Source organism: Uloborus diversus, chromosome 3, assembly GCF_026930045.1.
Source record: "Uloborus diversus isolate 005 chromosome 3, Udiv.v.3.1, whole genome shotgun sequence".
NCBI classification, from domain to species: domain Eukaryota; kingdom Metazoa; phylum Arthropoda; class Arachnida; order Araneae; family Uloboridae; genus Uloborus; species Uloborus diversus.
The window spans coordinates 70,488,250-70,512,516 of record NC_072733.1 but is presented as its reverse complement, the minus strand read 5'-3'; the positions used below and the strand labels follow the sequence as shown (position 1 = coordinate 70,512,516).

At 29.2% G+C, this 24,267-nt stretch overlaps 1 protein-coding gene across 2 annotated transcripts in view; it reads left to right on the top strand.

The window, feature by feature from the left end:
- The window catches only part of LOC129219361 (cadherin EGF LAG seven-pass G-type receptor 3-like), a 238,112-nt gene that overhangs the window by 34,603 nt on the left and 179,242 nt on the right, over nucleotides 1–24,267 (top strand). The window contains exon 1 of one of the 2 annotated variants that reach the window (XM_054853736.1): nucleotides 3,103–3,112. The exons of the other annotated variant lie outside the window; for it this stretch is intronic. The gene's annotated coding sequence lies outside the window, so the exon portion shown is untranslated. Of the gene's footprint in view, nucleotides 1–3,102; nucleotides 3,113–24,267 lie in introns of those variants that run through there. 2 annotated transcript variants of the gene reach the window in all.

Genomic DNA, 24,267 nt, shown 5'->3' with positions numbered 1-24,267 from the left:
TGTATGTATGTATATGTATATATATATATATATATATATATATATATGTATATATATATGTATATATATATATATATATATATATATATGTATATATATATATATATATATATATATATATATATATATATATATATATATATATATATATATAATAGGAAAAAAGAGGCAAAGTAACAAGTAAAATTTTGAGTTTCAACGAAAATCTGCTTATTCAGTATCAAAAAAATATTTTTAAAACCTTATTGCTGTGTATCAGACTGAAGATAATAATTTTATTTTAAAAACCAAAATAGAGTTTGCTAAGTTTAAATTATATATATCTTTCTTAAACATTGAAAAATCGAAAGCTCATAATAGTAATGTTCTTATTGTTCGAAAGTACGGATAGAAATAAAAGATTTACATCGAAATACACATTTATTTTAGAAAAAAAATCTTTTTTCTGCCTATTTTTTTAGGAATTGAAATATTTAGAAGTGGGTTAATTGAATTTCGTACTTGTCAATCAATGTTAGAAATGATTTTTTTTTCGCAGAACAAAAATGATTAACTCATAAAAAATAACCATCATCGTATTTTTGAATTATTAATTCATTTATTGTATGGTTGCTTCTAAGTTTTTAGAGAAATTCAAATAAAATGCTTTTTGATTCTCTACTCCGTTAATTCAACTTTAACCCGTTTCAACCCGTTTTCAACTTTATATTGAACATTTTTTAAAAAATCAGAACGAAATGTCCGTTAATAGATTTATTTTACGTTAGAAGTTCAGGGACTACAGAGCATTATATTTTTAAAGGCATGGTCCAATGTTAGGTTTTGTTTTTTGAAATTAAGCTAGGATTTAAATGAAAAATGATCAAAAAAGCTTTGTGCTACAATATGACTAAAGTGAAAAATCAACTTAAATAATGCCCGAAAACTCAAGAAAATACAGCATATTGCTATTTCAAGGATTTACTCAAAAAGAACAAAAAAAAAAAAAAAAGGAGGAAAAAAACATCCATGCAAACATCTTTCAAACAAGTCGTATTTCGACTCTGATTGTACGACTTCCTGAGAAGTTATAACAAATAGATGTACAAGTCAGGAAATATGGACCCACATTTTCCTCATTATTAAACCAACTTTAAAATTTTATTTTAATTCTAGTTAAAATTTTTAATTTCTTTTTTTAGTACGCATTCACTTTTTTTTGTTCTGTATTTGATGACAATTAGTTATTTGATAGCATTTTCAGAAAATTTTAGCCAGAGTACAAATGTTTTTATTTTTACTTTGTTTTTGTTCTTATTTATTATTTTATCATTTGTGTCTTAATATAGAGTTCATCAGTTAATGTAATGTACATAAAGTAAATGTAATGTTTTAAGATTCGTTGCATTGATAATGTTAAAACATGTGCCAATTTATACGAATTTACAGAAAAAAAACATGCATTTTTGTAAAAATAAGCGTTTCATATGTATCAAGTAAAGATTTCACAGAAAAGTTTCATTTTCGATTCTATTCAAGGACTATATTTTAAGTAGGGGATATAGGGCAAAGTGAAATTGTTAAGATGGCTGAACTTTTTCACAATGAGCAAATTAAAAATTTGTTATGAAAATTACAGTACATAAAGAAAGAACATTGTACTTGATAACAAAACTGGCACTGAAACATTGTTTTTTGTTTTTGGCAGTAAGTTTGCACCTTAAAAAAAAGTGGATATTTTTCACTTTGTTTTTCATGGGGCAAAGTAAAAAATAAAATACTTTTACAATGAAGTATTTTTTATTTGGATAATAAAAAATATTTTTGGTCAAATGAATCAGTAATCGAAAGACTAAATGTATAAATTAAAATATAATCAAACAATAAGCAAATAATTAAATGACTAAATTAATTAATAAATGAATAAAAATAAATGATTGAGTAGAAGAGTGAATGAATACGAAAATAAGTGAATGATTAAAATACATTAGTGAATTACAAAATGGTGGAATGTAAATGAATTAATTACTAAATAAATACGTAAGTGACTTAGTAAATGATTGAATGAGTAAACGAAATAAAATATTTCACTTTGCCTCGTATGCACTTGACTAACTGTAGAAACCTTAACGCGTTTTACTCAAAACTTGAAAATGTCCACTTGCGTCCCTCTGCTTCTCACTGCCTCAAATAAGTTTAATATAAACTAAATAAATACTGCACCAAATATTAGAATGTCTCAATTAATATGTAAAATTTTAATAACAAGACCTTAATCAGTTTGTAATACCAAAAGTAATTTTTGACTTACAACAAATATTATAATAACAGTATCAATTTTTGAAAATTGCCTGTGTTATCATATGCTTTAATCTTCGGCGGTATTTTTTCCTGACTGAAGTAGACTACATGCGCTATTACATAGTAAAAATATTACCAAATAGGTGGCACGAAAAGCAGAAAAAATATTTCGCAATTTCACTTCGCCCCACATTCCCCTGCTATTTTTCATAAAGATGGCCTCAAAATGATTAATGTTATTTTGTTGTTTTTAAAATAATTATAAAATCATTTTACTGAGTGTTCATAACAAACATTTTCTCTTATTTTTTCAGGGAGAAGGTATAAAAGCAGAAGATGATTTATCCTAGTTTCTGAACACAGCACACCTGTTTTGGAGCATGATTTCATAATAGCAGCAGTGACTAGAAATACATTTTCCCCAATTCAACAAAAAAAATCGCCTTAATAAAATGAAAGAGAAAAAATGTGAACCAATGAATTTCAAATAACTCGAGTAGTGTGTTTTGTTGAAAGAACTACAAGTGTTTTGTGTTCAATTGACGTATATTTATGGAAGAAACGGTCTTTTTTGCTGCAGATACCAAAACGTGAATTGTTCGGGGTTTCTTTCTTTTCTTTTGCAAAATGCTTTGAAACTCAAATGGAAAGAAGACGTCAAAGCTTGTTTAAAGCAAGATTCTGATGGAGTATAAGTATTAAATCCAAAAGAAAAGGAGTTCGTGCCAAATAAATAAGATTTTTGAATTGGTGATACTAGTGACTTTCAGTGAAGTTTATATTATACTACTGCCTCTAAGGATATATTACTAGCATAAATTTTCTGCGTTTTGTAAGTACAAAATTTATTTAAAATTTGTTTCGTCTGTAAAGGTTTTGGTTTTTTCAGTCTATGATATGATGTCTCCCAGGGATTTGATTTCTATGAGTAGCAGAAGCATTTCTGCCGATTTACTATCGTAGTTTAAAAAGACATTTGTAATGGTTAAGGATTCACTGAATGATAAAGTATTTACTGCAATTTCTTTCGGAACCATTTGTTTTTTAATTCTTACTGTGCTGTTGATGGAGTTTATTTTTAAGTAGGTATATTTTTGTTCACTATTGTGAAGGGGATGATTTGTCGATAATCTGTGAGCATTTTATTTAAGAAAGTTTTTTCAGTCTCTGTCAGTAAAGCTTTATGAATACTTTTAACTTTCAAAGTAACCATTCTCTTGTATTTAGTATACACATTTGTCATGAATTACGTATTTATTTATTTATTTCTTTTTTTTTGCAATACATGAAAAAGAAAATATACAATGAATTTTAGGGGTTACAAGAAAAATTCATATGATTATTTCTCATGAATATCTCAAGTTTCGGGGAGTTTTTTACGAAGTATTCTTACGAAAAAAGAGTTAAAATATTAAATAGTTGTAGTTTTCTTTCAACACTTAGTCATTTGTATACATGAAAGTATTTTGTTTCATGCTTTCCAAACTAATACATTCTGACTTTGACCACGCAAGGAAAATGGGACTGCCTGTAAAAAATTGAAAGCAATAGTACATTTCATGAAATGTAATCTGATCCTGACTTTTGTCAGAACTTCAAACCAAATCCGCATTCCTTTTTCACATTAAAAAAGAATTGTACCTTAAGATTATTATATTTTATTAAATAATTAATGTAACTATATATTTATTAATAAGTTACGTCATGTTATTACTTCTCTCATATAAAGAGTATTGCTTGAAAACGAAGAGTAAATGCAGTTTGCGTTTGTTGCTGCCGCTATTATTTATGTATTTGTTTATTAATTTACTTATGCATTAGTTAGCTGAAAAAATCCTAATTCCACAAAAAATGCATTAATAACTGACTTCCACGAATTGTGTTTTTATAATATAGATAGTGGTCTAATAAATCAGAAGAGTTTTAAAAAGCGAATTCTATTGAAATAGTCTTTTTGTTTTCCTTCTTTCCGTTTCTTTTTAGAGTTTATAGTCGTGTTAACAATCGAATTAATCTGTGAAGATTCACAAGTATCTTATATTCTATTAAATAATTTCACTTTAAAATTAATTAATCAACTAACATTTCTTATGTTTTACGGTTTTTAAAGAAGTAATTCTACTTAACAATGTCAAGCACTTTAAAACTGAAATAATAAGTATTCCATAACTCCCTCCATTTTGAAAGAAAATATTCTACAGCAAAATTCTTTACATTCTAAATCGTAGATTTTATAGATAGGACTTAAGGTCATTAGAGCGAATCGCGTCCGATCATAATATTTGTGATTCGAAAACGATCTCATAATTTGCAGCAGTAAAATTTTCTATTCGAGTAATTTTATTTCTTTAACAGAAGCATTTATGTTCAGTCCTTTATTGCGATCTATTTATACATGTTACGAGACCGCGTTGTACCGTAAGTAAAAAAATTGTGTGCCATGCAATATCACAGTTCATTTACCCGAACGTAGTTGCATAAATTAGCTGAGGTAATTCCGTCGGATTTCATTTTTCGTGGAAGACGCATTATGGAACCAACTTATTTCTTTGGCTTTAAGCATAATATTAGTTCTCAAAAATAGTATTTGATTTTTGAATCGATTATTTCAGAAAAGGCGTAAGTCCAACTAATGCAACTTTTCAGGAATCAATGAAAAGTGATCAATTCATTCAGAAATGAACTAAATTCTACGAAATTTTTATGACTAATCGAGCCACAAGTAGGATCATTACCTCCCCTTAAATTACGTTTTATTTCGCACTGAAATTGTTATAATTATTATTTTTTAATTTGGACTTATGCCCTTTCTGAAATAAATATCCTGAAAGACTAGTTTACAGTGATGAAAATGTAAATCAAGTAAAACAGATTTTTTCAAACTGATTTATGATAGTAAAAATACTATTACAAAGTGGCAAAATAATTAGATAAGTCCGTATTCACAAATTTATTTTCTTAAGAAAATACATCGTGTATTTTCGTCTTTCTCTCGTCTTGTTTCAGTAAAATAATAAAAGTCTGGGAGTAAAAAAATAAAGAAAAAATACAAAAACTAACAAACTGAGACAAAAAGCAAAAGTTTTATACATGTGTATGAAACTATTTTCTTATTCATATTCATCAAATACATCCTCTATGAAAATCTTTTTTTCTATCCTTCTCTTGTCTAGTTTTGTGTACCAAGTTCGATGTACATATTAGTATGACTATGTTTAAAATTGCACTGAATAATCATCTTGATATTTGTTATTTCTTAAAACAGTAAGAAAATTTTCCCTTTGTACTCAATATTGGCAAAGGTAGTTCAGCCGACAAGCGTTGTATTTGCAATATTCTCTTGAAACCCGTCTATAAAATAGCTAGCCTGAAACCGTTTCTTTGATGTTCTGTCGAATATTTAAGCACCATGAATATTGATAGTTGAAAACATTTGTTTCGCCCAGAAGAATCTTTTTTCAAAATTTCACTTTGGGAGATAAGTACTCTTAAAAAATGAAGGGCACCTGTTTAAGCAGTTGCAGATTTCATTGTTTTCAACAGATTTGACGGTGAATCTTGATGTAATTTCAGGATTTCATTTATAAGAGATTGGATTTCACATGGTTATAATTTGTCATATCTGTTGAACATTCGCATTACTGTCCCAAGATCCCGGTCGCAAAGGACAAACGAATGTGCTCTCAGAGAAAAGTCACCAGCAATCTTATTAAATTTCTTCAGTGTTATTTCTAGAAAAAGTCTCCTGCAGCGTTGTTTTTATTTTGCCCAGTGTACATCTCACTGAAAGCATACAGTTTTTTCGCAGTTCCTAGAGTGATGTTAATAAAACCCCTGAGAAATTAGTGAATTTCATTCGGATTCCGTGATTTCGAATCACCCATGCATTTAGGAGGTCCGTTTTCACATTTATTAGCGTCATTCACCTTGATCACACTTCCTAGCCTCTACTGCACCCTGAGGCCCGGTGTTTTCACCCCAGGGAGCCAAATAGTTAGTCAAAGGCACCCGTAGTTTTGACAGTGTACTAGACTACAACTATTTTGTTTAGCAGTTGTTTTTAAATATTTAAGTGCTAATTAAGTTAAGGTAGAGTTTTATGGAGTAAAAGAAAATAGAATTTCAATGTTTCAATTTTATATCCTTTATTTTTTGACAGACAATTTTGTGCATTGTGTCCTCGAAAATTAACTAGGTATGAAACATTTGTTTTATGACTTGTAGCGAATAAAATAGTATGTGCTTTTGCGTGACCCGTAGGTCTCATGTGATTCGTTGAATTCTCAAACTGTATTCCGAAATCATTCAAAGAAAAAAAAATCATGCAAACCAATTAAAGCATTGGCAAAATTTATGAAAATATACTCTAAAATGTAATTTAAATCAAAATATAATCTTCCAAAAAATAAGAAAAATGGGAAACTCAGTAATCTCTATTTACCACATCTTAGTGCAGCATGAATGGGAAAATTGAAAACATTTAAATTACACGTAAAAAAATAAAAACTGGGGAGATAAAACTCATAAATGAGGCAGTGCGAAGCAAAGGGACGTCAATGAACATTTTCAAGTTTTGAGGAAAACGTGTTTAAAGATAAGGTCCTGGGTAGGCTTTCATAGAAAAGTTTTTCTAAATCATGCAGTATAGCTGCACCTACCAGGGTTACTAGTACTATCTCTTGCCACAAGACAGAGGACAGGTTCACCTACCATTTGTACTGGTCATCTCCAAATTTTTAATTTTGCCACTTAAAGTTTTCAAGTAGCAAAATTTACCACTTTTAAGATTTCTCCTTCCCTTCATTTCTCACTGCCTCAAATAAGTTTTGTTTGTACTCTTACACATGCCTAGGAAAACATGTTAAAAAATCAGTTACTTCACATTTGTAGAACTGCTAGACAGGAAAATGTAAGATTCCTAAAATTTAAGAGCAATTTTTTTCAGTGTCATCTTCAAACAATGATTACGACAAAACTACTGTTTGGGAACACGCGGGACTCTCATAATCTCTTTTACATCTTACTTAGCCTTATTATCCACCAATAGTTTAGTTTCAAAAATTAGCACATGTGTGATGATAGAGATTGTTTCCATTTACCTCATGTTTCCTTTTACTCCAACTGACCCTATTTTTTATTTACATTTTTTTTTGTTATGCTGCAACTTTTATGGAAAGCTATTTGCAACTACTTGTTTTTAAGTAACTTTAAATGACTTAAGCCACCGTCATTCTAAAATTTGTTTTAGAGTTTACATTTTTAAGTTTCGTAAAATGCTCCTCATTAAGAGTACGTAAATGTAGAAATTAAGGTAAAAATAAGGGTTATTCTTTTTATTTGAAGTATTTTAATTTGTTGTATGTTAGTTGATGTATGTTTATTGGAAAACTTTATATTTTTCATTATTAACAAAACAAAAAATTTAAAAAAAAACCATAATAGTCTTACTAAATGTAATTCTAAAAATGTCATTTTTTTAAATAGAATTTATACTGATCCAATAAAATTATACCAACATGACAGTTTCCTTTAACTCTTCCTTTTTCTTTTGAAGATTACATTTATATTGTTAATATATTATTTAGGCATTTATTTCATAAATATATATTTTTTAAGTGACTGTACAGCAAAATACACCGACCTTCTTTTGAAATTATGCCATTTAATGTAAAAAAAAAAGCTCTAAAGCGTTAACCTTACATCTCTTTACCATAAGTTTAAAAAAGGAGTTTTTTTAGATAATAATAACGGCTGTTTTACACTTGATGCCATACTTTATGGAGCTCTGACAGAAAAAGCTCTAAGAAGGTTATTAATATTGTTAATATTGTCTTTCTTACATTTTATTAAATTATACTAAAATTATACATTTTTTCCCTCTCTCTTGCATTGTATTCCAAGTGCTAAAATTGGTTTTCCCCTTTCAATAACCAAATAAAAATATTTACACACAATAGTCAATGCTTGTTAGTGACTTTTTTCAAAAATTTCAGATATTTTAGTATAATCAATAATTAGTTGTGCAGTTAATGACAAATGCAAGAACAATGACTTATCGTTCACAATCCATTTTCCGTAGTTACTAAAAATTTTAGTTGAAAATATTAAAAGGAAAGTGGACGTTCAATAGACAATTAATTCAACCTTTTTAAACTGATATTTATTAATTATTTTATCAATTAAATTTAATAAAAGCAGACTTATGATTCCTATAAACATTAAATTAATAAAAAAAAAATATTTCATACGTAAATACGGTTATTGTTTATATATAAGTAAAACTATTGATTCTATCATTATTCTCAGTGTGCGAAAAATAATCCGAATCTTGTCTGAAACCTCATTCGAGGTCGACATAACCCCGAAGCATTATGTCAGGTTCATTTGTTCACAAGCGCATTATTTTCGAACGAAGTCGTTTTCTTTGCGTGACTTGGCTTTCAGTTTGCAGCTTTGCTGAAAAGTTGATCATCCTTCCGGCTTTTTTTCAGAGCAGCCATAAGAAACAAGAAGAAGGACACTGGAATGCTTCCTTCCGAATATTTCGGAAGTATGCTTCTAACTGAACTTTGGCTGAAAAGAGCGTTCTTTCAAATATTTGTTCAGAAAATAGAAAGATGATTTATGTATGGGTCATTTCACGTCAAATCGCCTTATGTCATGTGCCGTCATATCTCAGATATTGTCTATTCTTATTTCTTTATGAATCTATAAAAAAGTCCAAATTATTTTTTTTAGATTTTTTGAATGAAAATCACGCTTTGGAGAATTTTTTCGGAAATTCAATTTTTGATCATTTTTTGGAGTCACCGTTTTGGCATGAATTCAGAAAATCTCTCTAATTTCTTGATTTTTCAACCAATTAAGCTGAATTTGGTATCAATTTCAAGCTAATATTTTTCTCGTTCAGTGTGAATGACAGAAAGTATTCTATGAACGGTTGGGTGTTGCCACTCTTTATCTTAAGCCAGTTTTTATGTTTTTTAAATTGGGAGATTAAATAAGTTGTATCTCCAGAGTACCTACTACGATCTGCATCAAATTTTTTTGTAACATATTTAAATCATTCTCTTGCTATGTAGGAAAAAGTAGAAGGGTGTTTTTTTTTTGTTTTGAAATTAAAAAATGAAGTTTATTTTGCGGAAAATACAAGTTTTCTATTACTTTAAATCCATTTAAGCTCAAAACAGGCCAAAAACTTTTCAGAACAATTAATACTGGACTCTCAAAAGATTTGTATCAATAGTTAATCGCTAAAAAGTTGTTTACTTTTGAAAAGAATTGTGCAAAAACCTCCGTTTCAGACTTGCAAAAATAAATAAATAAATAAATAAATAAATAAAACACTTTTGAAAGTGTACTAAATATTAAGAATAATAATTTGAAGAATAGTATAAAAATATTTCTAATGGTATTATTTAGCTTTTTTTTTTTTGAGCCTAAATTTCTTTGAATTACGTAACACCTGACAATGATCTTCCGCTCTTACAATACTCATGCAATACGCATCATTCTTCTTTCGCTTTGAAAGTTAATCGACACATAGCTTTCGTCGATTATAAAATGTGAAATGAAAGGCATGCTTGTGCGGACGGCAGTTTTTTTTATTTATTTACTATTTCCTTTGTATCAGTAGATGAAAAAGTCAGAATTTCTATAAATAAGTTTCAAAGAAGTTTTAAAATATACTTCAATTAGCAGAAATAATCTTCTTCAGAGAAATCTAGAGTTGTGGAGTACTTACTGTAAGTGTGGAAGTTCATTGTCAGGTGTAACGTAATCCAAACAAGATAATGCTAAGAAACGTTTTCAACAGTAATCTTTTTTTCCATCCTTTAATGTCCAAAAAAAAAAAAAAAAGCAAAATAATTCCATTAAAAATATTTTTATACTATTCTTCAAATTATTATTCTTAATATTTAGTACACTTTCAAAAGTGTTTTATTTATTTATTTATTTATTTATTTTTGCAAGTCTGAAACGGAGGTTTTTGCACAATTCTTTTCAAAAGTAAACAACTTTTTAGCGATTAACTATTGATACAAATCTTTTGAGAGTCCAGTATTAATTGTTCTGAAAAGTTTTTGGTCCATTTTAAGCTTAAAAGGGATTTAATGTAATAGAAAACTTTCTATTTTCTGCAAAACAAACTTTTTTTTTATTTCAAAACAACAGAAAGCACCCTTCTACTTTTCTCTGCATAGCGAGAGAATGATTTAAATATGCTACAAAAAAAAAAAAAAGATGCAGATCGCAGTAGGTACACCGGAGATATAACTTATTTAATCTCCCTATTAAAAAAACATAAAAACTGACTTTAGATAGAGTGGCAACACCCAGCCGTTCATAGAATACTTTCTGTCATTCACACTGAAAGAGAAAAATATTAGCTTGAAATTGATACCAAATTCAGCTTAATTGGTTGCAAAACAAAGAAATTAGAGAGATTTTCTGAATTCATGCCAAAATGTGACTCCGTAAAATGATCAAAAATCGAATTTTTGAAAAAATCTCCAAAACGTAATTTGCATTCAAAAATTAAAATTAAATTGTGCTTTTCTCATAGAGATCTATCCGTAAAAAAATAATGGAAAAAATCGGAGACATGACGGCACGTCCGACTATTTAATTTCGGCGATTTGACGTCGAATGATCCATATCTGATACGGTTCGGTAAAAATTTTACGCATGGACAAATGTTTGCGTTTTTAACATATTTTTCCCTCTCATCATATATAGGAGAAGTCTCGTCTCGTACACAAAGATGTTTTTCTTGATTTTATTAATATGTCTTTCACTGGCGAGTGGCGATAGTAGTGGCACATCTCAAAAAAAAAAAAAAAAAAAAAGTTTTACTGCATAATACTGAAACGGTATTCCCGAACACTAAAACTTGCGCAAAAGGTTTATGATGTTGTTTACTGGTTGGTTTCTGAAAAGCTAATTTATAATGAAAAGTTTAAGTTTGAAAATTTTTGTTCTTAATTGTGAACCTTAAATGATTTGCCACAACTGATCTTTTGTACGTCAATCACACACTATTTATGGGTAATTCCCAGTCTAACCAGACACATCAACTGTTGTCCCAAACGTCATGCAAAGACGCTAAACATGGTAGATTTTTATTTCATTGCATGTCATATATGAAGAACAGAACATGGACTCTACTTCGATCTTATTCTATTAAATTTTGAAGACTTATAGAAAAATATTTGAATAATACCCAGCTAGAAAAAGTTTGCACAAAAAGTACAAAAAAAAAGTGCACAAAATCTAGGCATATTTGGCACCTCTGTTTTGTGCACAAAAAGTGCAAACTGAAACCGTGCAAAAAAAGTGCACAAAATCTGATCATATTTGGCACCTCTGTTTTGTGCACAAAAAGTGCACTGTACATACAGCACACTGTACAGCTAAATTGTACAATACTTTTCATATGCAATCACAATGCTCAGAATTAATGCACTTTTTTACGTAATGTTTTCACTGTGTAGAGAATACTTTTAGTCCACAATATTTAAAATGAAAAAAAAAAGAAATTGAAAATTAAAATTTCTTAATTTCAGCATGTTTATTAACAATAAATTTATTAAGGAGACCATATCAAAAATATTGTTCAATTTTTGATGAAATATGAGAAATTCTAAAATAAAGCCTGTCATGGAGTGGAAATCATCTTCTTTGTTACCAAAAAACTTATGTCTGTTTATTACTCCTGAAATTCAGCAGCAGTTGTTACTGCAGTTGTAACTTTTTATTGAATACATTAATAATTTAAAGTTGAACAAAATATACATTTTAACTTACTAACATGTATGGCAACAATGTCTTTCCTTCCACGAATGATGCACCCCCTCCCCCAAGCAAACGAGACCCCAAAGTTGAGGTCAATAAACCCTTTAAAATGTATATGGCATAATCTGAATGTTAACCCACAACCTGTTGCAGGGTCTGTTTGGGGAAAGACCTTTCTCAAATAAATTAAAACATACCAATCCCGGCAACAAAACTCCAAAATTTGGAAAAATGTACGAACTACTGTGTTATAACCCAAATTTAATGCTCTTTCTTGCCACAAAAGGTTTTCTTGTACATGCTGATGATATAAAAATGATATAATCAATGGTGACACATTAAAATTTCATAATTTAGAAGAAAAAATTTCAAACATTCAGTATGCATTATTAATTTAGACAACAAAAAGTAAATAGCAAGCGCCATGTCATAATTTTCTGCAAATATTGTAACATTTAAGTTCAAATTACTTTACTATTGTGTAGACGTTTATTCTTCAATATTTTTTCATGTGTTCATGTCAGTTTTGTTGCTGTATAGCATAGAAAACCTAGTGTGTTATCTATATAACTCACAGCGTGTTACTGGTTTCCATGGTTTGAAAATAAATTTTGATATCTGTCGGATATTTTCAAATTTAAGTAATTAAATGTATTGTCAAATTGCTGCTGTTTATTTTCTTACATTATTCTTATAGTATATAGATTTAAAATTAATGTTTCTTTCATTACTTATACATACAAACCTGTTTTTATGCAGTGGATGGAGACCACATAAAAAAAAACACCATTAAAAATATTGTTCGAAACTTCACAAGTAGCTATAAAAAGTTGTTTTTGCAACACAGTTTAAAAAAATATGTGGTGGATAGAGACTGCATAAAAAAAGTCTCACGTAGAAAATAACTCCAAAAGTTATCTTCAAAAAACATCAAAATAAATCAAGTGATGATAATTTTGCCGACTCCCGAAAAATTTCCTGAATAAAGAAATTTTTCGGAGGTCAGTGACTTCCCATCGGGATGCCCCTGTCCTCACTTGAAGATATTACCTCACACTTGTTTTATAAATAATTTTCATACAACGCACAAAACAGGTTTGATTATAAATAAACATGTATTTAATGTAAAAGGTTATGCAATCAAATGGTATTAAATATAGCTGATATCTACAATTTATGAAATCTGATACTTTAACATTATATAAGAATAAAATATAGCATAACTACAGCTGATATTGGCTATATTTTGGTTATTGACTGTAATATTCATATACTCTATGAAATTGATTAAACATACACAAAAGTCTTGTAAAGAATTACAGTATCATGTACACAAATATAATATTTTATGTAATATTAATACATGAAAAACTGATTTAAAATTATAGGTTATAAGTATAGTTTTATTGATTATTGCTTATATGTGTTTTAATGTTTATATGTAATTTAGAATTAATGTTTTACAATAAATTTTATTAAATTTAATCGAGTTGCTTTCGCAACAGCAACAAACAAAGTTAACAAAATTATAAATTTTAGAAACTGAAAAAAAAAAAAAAAAATGCAATACTTGTCCGTGCACAGCCGTAAAACACATTTTCTTTTTTTTTCTTACCAACCATTAGTTTTACATGAGGCATTGTTAATCTATGTTTGTGTCGTTACAATACTAATAGTTTTAGGAATATTAAATAGAAAAAGAATATATTACATTATATTTAATGATACATTAATATATCACATAAATAGTGCATTATTTTTAATTATTTTTAATAAAAGGAATAATATTGATATGACAAATGCATATAATTTTTATTTTATGAGCCTCGCAGTTTAAAAAAATATCGAAAATATCATGATACAGGATCTCTCTTATACGATTAAGTTTAATATAAAATCACAATTAAAACAAGCATTTTGTTGGTTAAGTTTGGTTTGCTATTGAATTACACTAAAAATTTCACGTATAATGCATACAGTAGAGACGTACCGAGTATTGGTAACTATTCGGTACTCGGCCAAATTTTGATCAGATACTCGGCCAATACCGAGTCGTTTCGAAAAATTGAATATTGTTCAAGACAGATATTACAATTAATAATAAACGCAGGTACATACTATACTGCAATCACTAATAATTCAAATTTACAAGTCAAGGTTAAATTTTGAGAATAATGAAGTTTGTATTGCTTCAATGAAATAAATCTATTTTAATGTCCCCAAAGTTAACAAAATTTATTTACAAAACATTGGGCAAAAAAGGTAAGTATATAGAAAATATGGAATTTTTATATCATTAAATGGATTTTTGCTATGAACAAAAATTATTTATAAGGAACATAAAAATACCTTTGCTTAAAAAATAAAAGCAAACAAAACAATGTTAAAAGCACGAATGTGCAGGAACACTGCAGACACGTGTTTTGGCGTTACTAGGAACGCCTTTTTCAATGTATAAAATGTGAGCTCATGGATTTAAAGACATCCGACCAAAGTCGGATTTTTTTTGTCGAATGTCTTTACATTCATTTGTTCACATTTTATGCCCTGAAAAAGACATTCCTTGAAACGCAGAAGCACGTGTCTGTAGTGTTCGTGTATTTGCTTTTAAAAATTATTTATGTTTGGCGGACTAGAACTATAATAGACTGGTATAATTTATTTTAACTCCTACTTGATTATACATACCTTTTATTTATTTGTTTATTTTTAATTTTTAAAATTTCTTTTTTCTAATATTTTTGACAAAAACAAAATCTTTTAAATAACGCATAAACTAATTTCAGCTGGAATTTTGTTTTAAAAACTATTATATGGACATGGAGGTCTATACTACTATTCCAATAAGTTCAAAATGCATGACGTATGTGTCGGTGGTTCTTCTTAAAACATAATTGGTACTGGGTAACTCACTACTCGGCCAAAGTGCTACTCGGTATGTCTCTAGCGTACAGTAAATTAAAGGTCTTGGCTAAGACGAACAAAAATCTGACCTCTTTACTTGAAATATTCATTGTTGAATACTGTAATTCTCCTTTTTAGAGATAGATGATTTGTTATTTTGTTAGGTAGTAGAAATCCCATTGTGTATCTAGGAAAAAATATTAAATATTTTGCATAGCAAATAAAGCGTGTACATTTGTTTACCCGTGGACATTTGAATTTACTTGGAGATAAACTGTTCACCTGCCATTGTGGATTACAACCTTTCCCGCGATTGTCGATTATCATCTTCCTTTCTCAATATTTTCCAAAAGCAGTCATTCATTTATAAGAAATAAGTGGTTGTTTTCTGAAGATACTAATAGATGACAATGTGTTTATTTAGTAGTAATATTTTCTAAATAATATTTTCTAAATACATAGGTAAGCATTTATGTATTGGCAAACCTTTCTGGTTTCTACAAAAACTTTGGTTTTTCGAAGGAGGCTATTTCATTTATTTTTTCATCTTTTTTTAATTAGTTTTCAAATCATAAATATTTGGACAAGAAAAAAACTTAGAAAAAGTTAAGAGTAAAAAGTATATTTTCTTTCTTTGTCTTCAGTTTAGCATAAAAATTATAGAAAAAGGTCAAAAAAAATCAATAGCTGAAAAAAAGCCATATCAGCCTAGGTTGGAGAGGTATTCGAGCACAACTGTGCCAGACAACCCACCGAGTACACGCTCGTAAAATTTGTGGGTCCGAAAGTCCTGCGATAAGTCCCTTGCTAGCACTTACCTTGGGTGGACTGTATTGGAGACCATCTCTCTCCTTCAGCAGCATAATGTAATTGTAGAGATATCAGCAACTCACTCGACGTGGCTTGACAAAGTAATTAAATTGGTAGATTCTGGCATCTTTTGGGGCTAAGTGCAAAGACCCATAACAGAATGAAGTTACAAAAATGCTACAGGCCTGTGTGATTCTTAATGTAAATAGAGTAACACCTTTAGTGAAAATGCAGGGTTTTGTACATTTGATTTGAATTCTTGATCCTGTAATATATAAGTCATATCTTCTTATAGGAAATCTTCTAATAAATTCGTTCATTGACGCAGAGTGGATAAATGAGGTAAAAGTGAATTAGGATGAAAATTAAAAATTTCATTTCTATTTTTTAATCGTTATGACAATTCTTCTGATTATGGGATAAAGCAATTAAATTGATAGTTGCCAAGGTCGTAAAATAAAGTTAAAAAAGTACTACAGGCCTGGGTGCTCTGAATGAAAACATAATATACCTGTAATGAAAATATTGTGTATTTTTATTAAGAAATTTCAAACCTTGACCCTGTAATGTAAAAGTTCTCTGCTAATGGGAAATTTTTTAAGATCTTTTCGTGCACTGAAGAAGAGTGGATAAATAAGATGAAAGGAAATTGGAATGAAAATTTATATTTTTATGTGAAATAGTCAAATCTCGGTAACTCCAATATTCCTTTATCTCAAAGTTTTCATCAGGTTTGAAACTTTTGAGACTGTTGTGGAAACTTCTCATAACTCGAACATTTTAGTTGGTGCCTTGGGATTTGAGCTATCAAGTTTAAGTTGACTGTATTTATATTTTTTAATTGTCATGATAATTCTTCTGATGACGCATGCCTCAGTTTCCAATTATTATCTTTATAGGAACATATATTGACAAAAACATTTTGAAAATCAATACGTGTACATTTGGAGGCATTCGTTTGTCTAACACAGACAGTAGAGTTCCGGCACTTGAATGATAATCTGGCTGAATCTAAGAAACACCCTCAGCAACAAGGACGTATTCAGGAATCCTTCAAGGGAGGGACGAAATTGCGCTTTTAGAACTTCAATTTTGGAAAAATTGCAAGCCTCTGAACCCTCTCCCTCATCATAATCCAGTATCGTTTAAAATAGTCCTCTTGGAACTGCAGTTTTGAAAAATTAACAGAGGAAAGAGCTTGAACCTCATTCCCTTACCAAAGCCTCCTCCTAAACGTTACCAAAGATGACTTAAAATCACGTTTTTAAGACTTCAATCAAACAAGTTAAGATTTCAACAAATTGTTCGAAAAATCTTCTGATTAAAAGTTCCATAAAATTTTTGGCAGATTAACTAAAAAATACTTTTGAAACTTTAACGTCAAAAAATTGCCTGTGGAGTGCCTTCCTTGAATCCGTCCATGCTCAGCTGGGCGAAAAAACCTCTACTTGCAGACCTATTGATGAATACCCATTAACAATACATTTACACTGCATCAACAAAAAATTTATTTTTGGATGCCCGTTAAAAAATCATGACCAATAATTCAGAACAATCATTCAACAGAATTCCAAGATTCTGGAACGGAAAAACTGCATAAATTCTGCAGAGTTCAGAGTAGTTTTGAAAGAATTTTGCTGCTTATATGGGGAGAAGAATCCAGGACAAAAAATAAATAAGTAAAATAAAAAACCTTTTTTTAAAAAATGAATTGACGAAAATTAAAGAATCTGCACAACAATCTGACAGTGGCCTGAAAACTGCACAACGTATGGTGTAAATGTCTATTTACTTTGCACGTTTTAGCTAATTCTCTGATTTGTTACCATTTCTTATTTTCAGTTGCTTATAAATTAAGTCATGGATATTTTCTATTTGTATTTGTAACACGCATCTCATTTTCCTTACTGATGTGTACAGTAAGTATAACTACTATTATCCGAATTTTTTTCAGAAAAAGAAAATTAAGACAAACTTACGCAAAATATAAGTATAAGCGTTTCGCAAAATAAATAATCTGTCTAAGCGCTTTTCCCTCTGTGTGCTAGTTAAACGCTAGTTTACACCAGTCACTTTGACACAGATATTCAGCAAGCAATGATTTTCATTTAGAGTACAATACATCCTTACTGTACATAATGTTCAGCACATGTTATTACACTTAGCATGTAAAAACGCTCTACTTTCATTTGATAAAGACTTTAAAAATAGTTTTTCCCCATTTCAAATACAAAAATTTATTTAAATAGATTTTTTTTCCGGAAGAAATTCATTTGTCCGAGTCTACTGTAATTGAACATTGACCAATTTGTAATGTTTCTTATTTCTATACATTTGAATTTTTAGCCTTATTCTGCTTAACTTGTTTCTTTTAGGTAGTTACTTCTGTACAAAAGTTACTGCTACTCAACTGTGGTTTTATTTTTGCATAAATCATGCAAAAATGTTTGGTGACAAATTTTACTTAAATATACCGACGAAATATCCCCCAAAAATAAATAAATGTGAAAAAAAAAACCCGAACGAAACAAATAAAAGGGGTTTTACCTAAAAAATATAAAAGGAACGTAACAGGGGCATTCCAAGGTATTTTTGACATTTATGTAGAGTCCGTAACGTGACCTTTTTTGCCATAACTTTTTAATTTACTGTTTGATTAGCATATTATTTTATTTTGATCTTTTCCTACAAACACACCAGCTCAAATTAAAATAATTTGCAAATCAAATGGTAAATTAAAAAGTTATGGCAAAAGAAGGTCACGTTACGGACTCTACATAATGTCCAAAATACCGTAGAATGCCCAACAAAAATTGCTTGTGAGCGAAATGTAGTATTTCCCCCCCCCCCCCCCCGTTTTCTAGCAACGAAAATTAATATGGTGAAGACCTCGGGGACTTTTTTTATATGCTAGAATTACCTCAGACAAAAATTAAAAAGAACAAAGCTTAAATTTAACAAATGTTACAAAAATTAACTTTATATTAGCACCTTAAACAATGAAAAAAGGACAGTGCAACACTAGTAAAGAAATTACATGACAAAAAAATTGCTAGAAATAATAGTAAGAAAAAAAATGAATAAAAATTTATCGAAAGAGACATACTGAACTGAATGAACTAAAAAAAAAAAAAAATCAATTAGCGAAAACGTGCAAAGCATGAAGCAACAATGTAAACAAATCGACCGCATGGCTCCGTGTGGGTTGAGTTGAATTCACTTCTGTCCGAAACTGATTAGTTAGGAGTGAAAGAAATATGGAGAAATGATTCATAAATTATTAAATATTAAAAATCTAAGACGAATAAAAATTTAAAAAAACTTCGTTAGGCTAACCGCTGGGATGAAAATTAATTTTGTGCCAATTTTCAAAATCATACGTTGCGTTGATTTTTCAGCAGAACGTTTGATCCGAAAAGCTATTCCATTCCACGTGCTTTCTTTGGAGAAAATTACAGGCTTCAGACAGTTTATGTTGTAATGTAAATTTAGAAGAATAGAAAAGATAGCTTCCCACAAACACGGTGAAAAATTACTGTCATTCGCTAAGCGACAAAGCAAGTTATAAGTTGCGGCGTTTGGTTGTTTTACCTTTTTCATCCCCCTTTAGCCAGTAGTTGCAGCACCACCAATAGTTTATTGGAGTTTCGAATAGATATTTTTTTATATTCTTTATTTTCTGAAGAAAAAAAAACTTATTTTGGTCAAGAACAGAAATATAAAGAAAAAAAAAAGATTAGAAAAAAAAATAAACTAATAAATCAAATTTGAATTTAAAAAGTTTTTTCTTTTCACTTTCTTTCATTTGATTATTTTCATATTACACAGAACTCAATTCCCACCTCCCCTATTTTTCTGTATAATACTACTATGTCATCTATTTTAAATTTGATTTAAAACAGATGCATTTTCAAGAAAATTGGTTTTACACCCCGTTATGATTTTTTTAATGAAAGTTCAAAAGTGGCCTGCTGGATGCATATTAGTTTTTTATGGCAAAATGGAAACTTCAACATCACTTCAAAAATCAATTGTTAAAAATAAAAAATAACAAAAAAAAATTAAGAAAAATTAATTTGAATTCTTAAATTTTGAATTCAAATTATGTTTTTCGCAATCACGAGTTGCGACAGGACCCTACTCATTGGTTACTACTCTACTCACTTGTTTCTAGACACGACTCCTGTACCTCCAAGTCTACTCTCCTGTTTAACGGAGACGTGTGTATTAGTTGTGTATGTGTAGGCTTTTGTGTGTGCGTAGACCTGCGTGTATGCACGTTCGCGTGTGTGTATGTGTGTGAGTGAGTATGTGTATGAGCGTGCGTGTGTCTAGGACATGAACGCCACCGACCAGGAGCGGCTACCGGAGGACGGAGCCGCGTCTGCAGGTGACGGTGGTGGTTGAAAAAGGCACGGAACATCAACGACGGTCAAATGAGAACAATAAGCAATCGTGATTGCTCAAAAAAAAAAAAAAAAAAAAAAAAAAAAAAAAAAAAAAAACTTAAAAACTTGTGATATTATTTTCTTAAAAATAGGGATAGTTCACAAAAAAAAAAAAAAAGAAAAAGAAAAAAACTCTGTTGGTCAAATGAAAAAGTTAGATCTGAAAAAGTGCACTGTAAAATGTACTCTGCGAATAATGGAAAGAGCACAAATCAAAATTAGCACTTAATTTTCTGACTTCAGCTCTACTTGTATGTATGAAGAGCTGTTACGCTTATTTTTTCTCAATTCCATTTTTTTTAAATTTGATTTTGGTCAAGAACAGAGGAAAAAATAGTTTAATTTGAATTCCAACATTTTTTTTCATTGAACTTTCATTTTATTTTTTCATTTTTTCACACTAAGTGTGTTCTTCCTTCCCCCCATATTTTTCTGTATAGTACTATTATATCATCTACTTTAAATTTGATTTGAATCATTATGCATTTGCATGAAAAATGATTTACACCTCATTATGATTTTTTTGAAGTTTAAGTTTATCAAAATATCATTATAAAAAAAATCTAAATATTCAGATATAATTTTTTCAAAAGTCCATTTATTTAAAAAAAAATAACTATTTTTTACTTCCTGCCTGCATTAATATTGAAAATACATACCGAATATCAAAAAATTAGGTAGAAATAACAAATCTCTGACTGTTTTTTTTTCCTGATAAATTTGAGGCAAATATTTTGTGCGTGAAAATGGCACATAATTTTTGACAAAATCGAGTGTGCACTTTTTTGTGTGTAAAAAAAGGGCACAAAATTTGCACAAAAAGTGGATACTTCTTGTAGTATTCAAAAGTTATTCACTTTTTGTACACAAATTTTGCACAAAAAGTGTATATTTTTAGAAGTGTTCAAAAATTGTGCACTTTTTGTGCACATTGTATGCACAATGTGCCCTTTTTTGCAAAAAAAGTGCAAACATTTTCTAGCTGGGTATGTTTTTGTTTCAGAAACGAACGGACCTCAAATTATTAAAATTTCCTCTTGATAGATTCAAAGTAACATTGCATATAAGTAAGAAAATAAATAAATAAAATTAAATTAAAATTAATATGTAGACACACAAACAAATTAAATTAAAATAAATACACAGGTAAAAATTAAATTTATAAATAAATTAAATAAAAAGGAATAACGAAGAAAAACATAAATAAATAAATAGAATGAAAATAAATCAATAAATAAATACATATTTCAGTGCACTAATTGGAAAAATGGGCATTAAGTGTAAAAAAGAAAGCTGCGAAGTTGTTTAAATTAAGATACTAAGCATTTGAAGCTGTTGAAATAGAAACTTTCTGCAGTTTTGATCAAAGCTTAAAATCTATTGCTTAAACTATTTTGTAACTAATTAAAATGTAGTCCCAAATATTAATACACGCAGTTGTTGGAACAATAATTAAATTTTAGATTTTGAGCTCTAAAACTGAGCCAATTAAACGTGGGGTGACAAAAGACGTTCCCTTTTTCAGGGCGTGAAATAAAACGGTGAAAACACTATTAAGAAATGTATAAATTTTACGAGACATATTATACATAAAATATAAAACATTCTAACTCGTTAAGAACCAACAAACTACGTAGATGACTATGTAAAGTACATTTATGCACATGTGAACAGAGGGAGATGCTATTTAGATATTTATTTCTTGTAATTATTCTGATTATTTTAATGTTTATGCTTTTGTAAATATAGTGGCATGTAAATTGTAATTAGTAGATACATTTAGTAAATAATACTAAATAATTATATACTTGCGGAAGGAACAAAAGAATTCTTCAAACGTTCTTGTAATTATTATGATCAATTTAATGTTTATGCTTTTGTAAATATAGTGACATGTAAATTATAATGAGTAAATACAATTAATAAATAAAAATGAATTATTATATGCTTGCAAAAAGGAACAAAAGAATTCTTCAAAAGTATTTTACCCGCGGAAAAAAGAAAATATAATAGTAATATAAACATATGTGTGTGTAAGATTTATATTTTATACTTTTGACGTGATGAAAATGCATTCTTATATACTCAAATTTTTAAAAAAATATTTTCACAATTTTTGACACAATACAATGGCTTTCACCCTTTTTTAAACTTACTGATAAACTTACTTTCTTTTCACTATTATTAGGTGCTACTATTTTTAAGCAATACAATTAAACTCTTAGATTTCTTGAATTAGGTTTTAGACTTGTATGTTTGAATATTAGCTTTTTAGTTAGAGTAGGAGTTTCGTTTCGACAGAGTGAATTCTCTCTCTTTGATAGGCTCAAGGTCGCTTCGTAAGCTTTTAACCTGCTCAGGTAGAAATCCTCCACTTTCAATAATTGCCACTGTTTGTAATGAAAGGAAATATCTGCACCCAACGATCAACGCATTGCGTCTTTTGTTGCTTCTTGTGGAAGCAAGTATTGTTCAATCCATTGTTTCGCGGGAGACATTTTTATGTATTGAATTTCTCCCAAGAATTTTAAACATTGACTGTTAATTTTAATATATTTGAATATAAGTAAACATTGTATATGTATCTTATTATAAAGTATATTCACTTTCTAAACTGTTTTTTTAATAACATTTTGTGCATGTTGTGAATGTGTCTTTCTATGTCACACCCTCAGCATGTTGATATTTTTTAAAATTTGACTCTTTAGCGACAATGTAAAGTAAACGACATAAAACCTTATTGGCTAGTTTTGTTTTAACTTTAAGCAAGATTTTATTAGAAGGAACAATTTTATTCTGAGTACTGAATGTAATTTATACTAAAAATTATTCATTTGTGATGCATACCAAGCACCATTAATATAATTTATATTCGGATTAAAAGAAAAATCATTTTCAACACTCTTGAACTTTAGTTGGTAGATTTGTTATAAGACTAACTTGCATAGCTGGTGTTGTGATCTTCATCGCACGTGTGTAAGTATCCACTTCTTAACTACTGATGAATGTTGTGTAGAAAAAATATGTGGTCAATCATTTTTAAAACCACACTAGGACAATTCCATTTTAATATATTTATCATTTGTTGCACAAAACACTTTACGAAGACTGAATATATTAGAGTCTTGTGTCGTTGCATGAAATTTATGAAGAACGTAGACTGCTTCTGTATTTAATCAAATTCTGAAGGTTTCCTTAATTTTTTTAAATAAAATTTTAAATATTTTTCATGAAAATCTTCAAAATTTAATTGTGTTATATAGAAGTAGTGTTCAGGTTTTTCATGAAATTCATATAGCGAAAAAAAAATCTTACATATTTGGAGTCTTGGCAGGGTGTTCTGTGAACTAATGATACGTCAGTTACCGTAGGATTGCCAACTATTTAATTCGAACAATTATACTATAAGATTCAGTTTGGTCTTCAGAAATACATTCTTGCGTTTTCAACAACAACTATTAATCCTTTTAATGTAGTTCATGAAGTAAGTAAGCTCGTTATCAAATAAATTAAACATTTGTTTAAGAACTCGATACGCGCTTGTATTATTTCCATTCCAGAAGTCAAAATAAACTAATTGAATACAATCTCATAGGAGAAAATATTTCCACTCCAAACAACCTTTCCCACGATGGAAAAACTTACAAGAAAAACATGAAATATTTTAACGGTAAGTGCTGAGCATGTTTAGAAAGAATCCCCACCGATACGAAGGAATAACAGGACATAAACTTTCCATCGCAACCGGTTTAAAATAAGAGGCGAAAAGGACGAGAATCCGGATATACCTAAACCGATAGGTTAAGTCGAGAGAAAACACAGCGAGCCTTTCACAGTTTTTTTTTTAAATCATTTTTTATGGTGTTGTATTATTTGCTTTTTGCAGACAGCGGAACTCTTAACGAGTGTAACCCGGTTTTTATCTTATTCCTTAATAGTTCAGAAGCGTGCCGGTGCTATTTACTTTAATAGAGAACGGTAACATTCTTAGAGATGTAAAATAAGTCTTATGTGTGAAGCCAATTTCTGA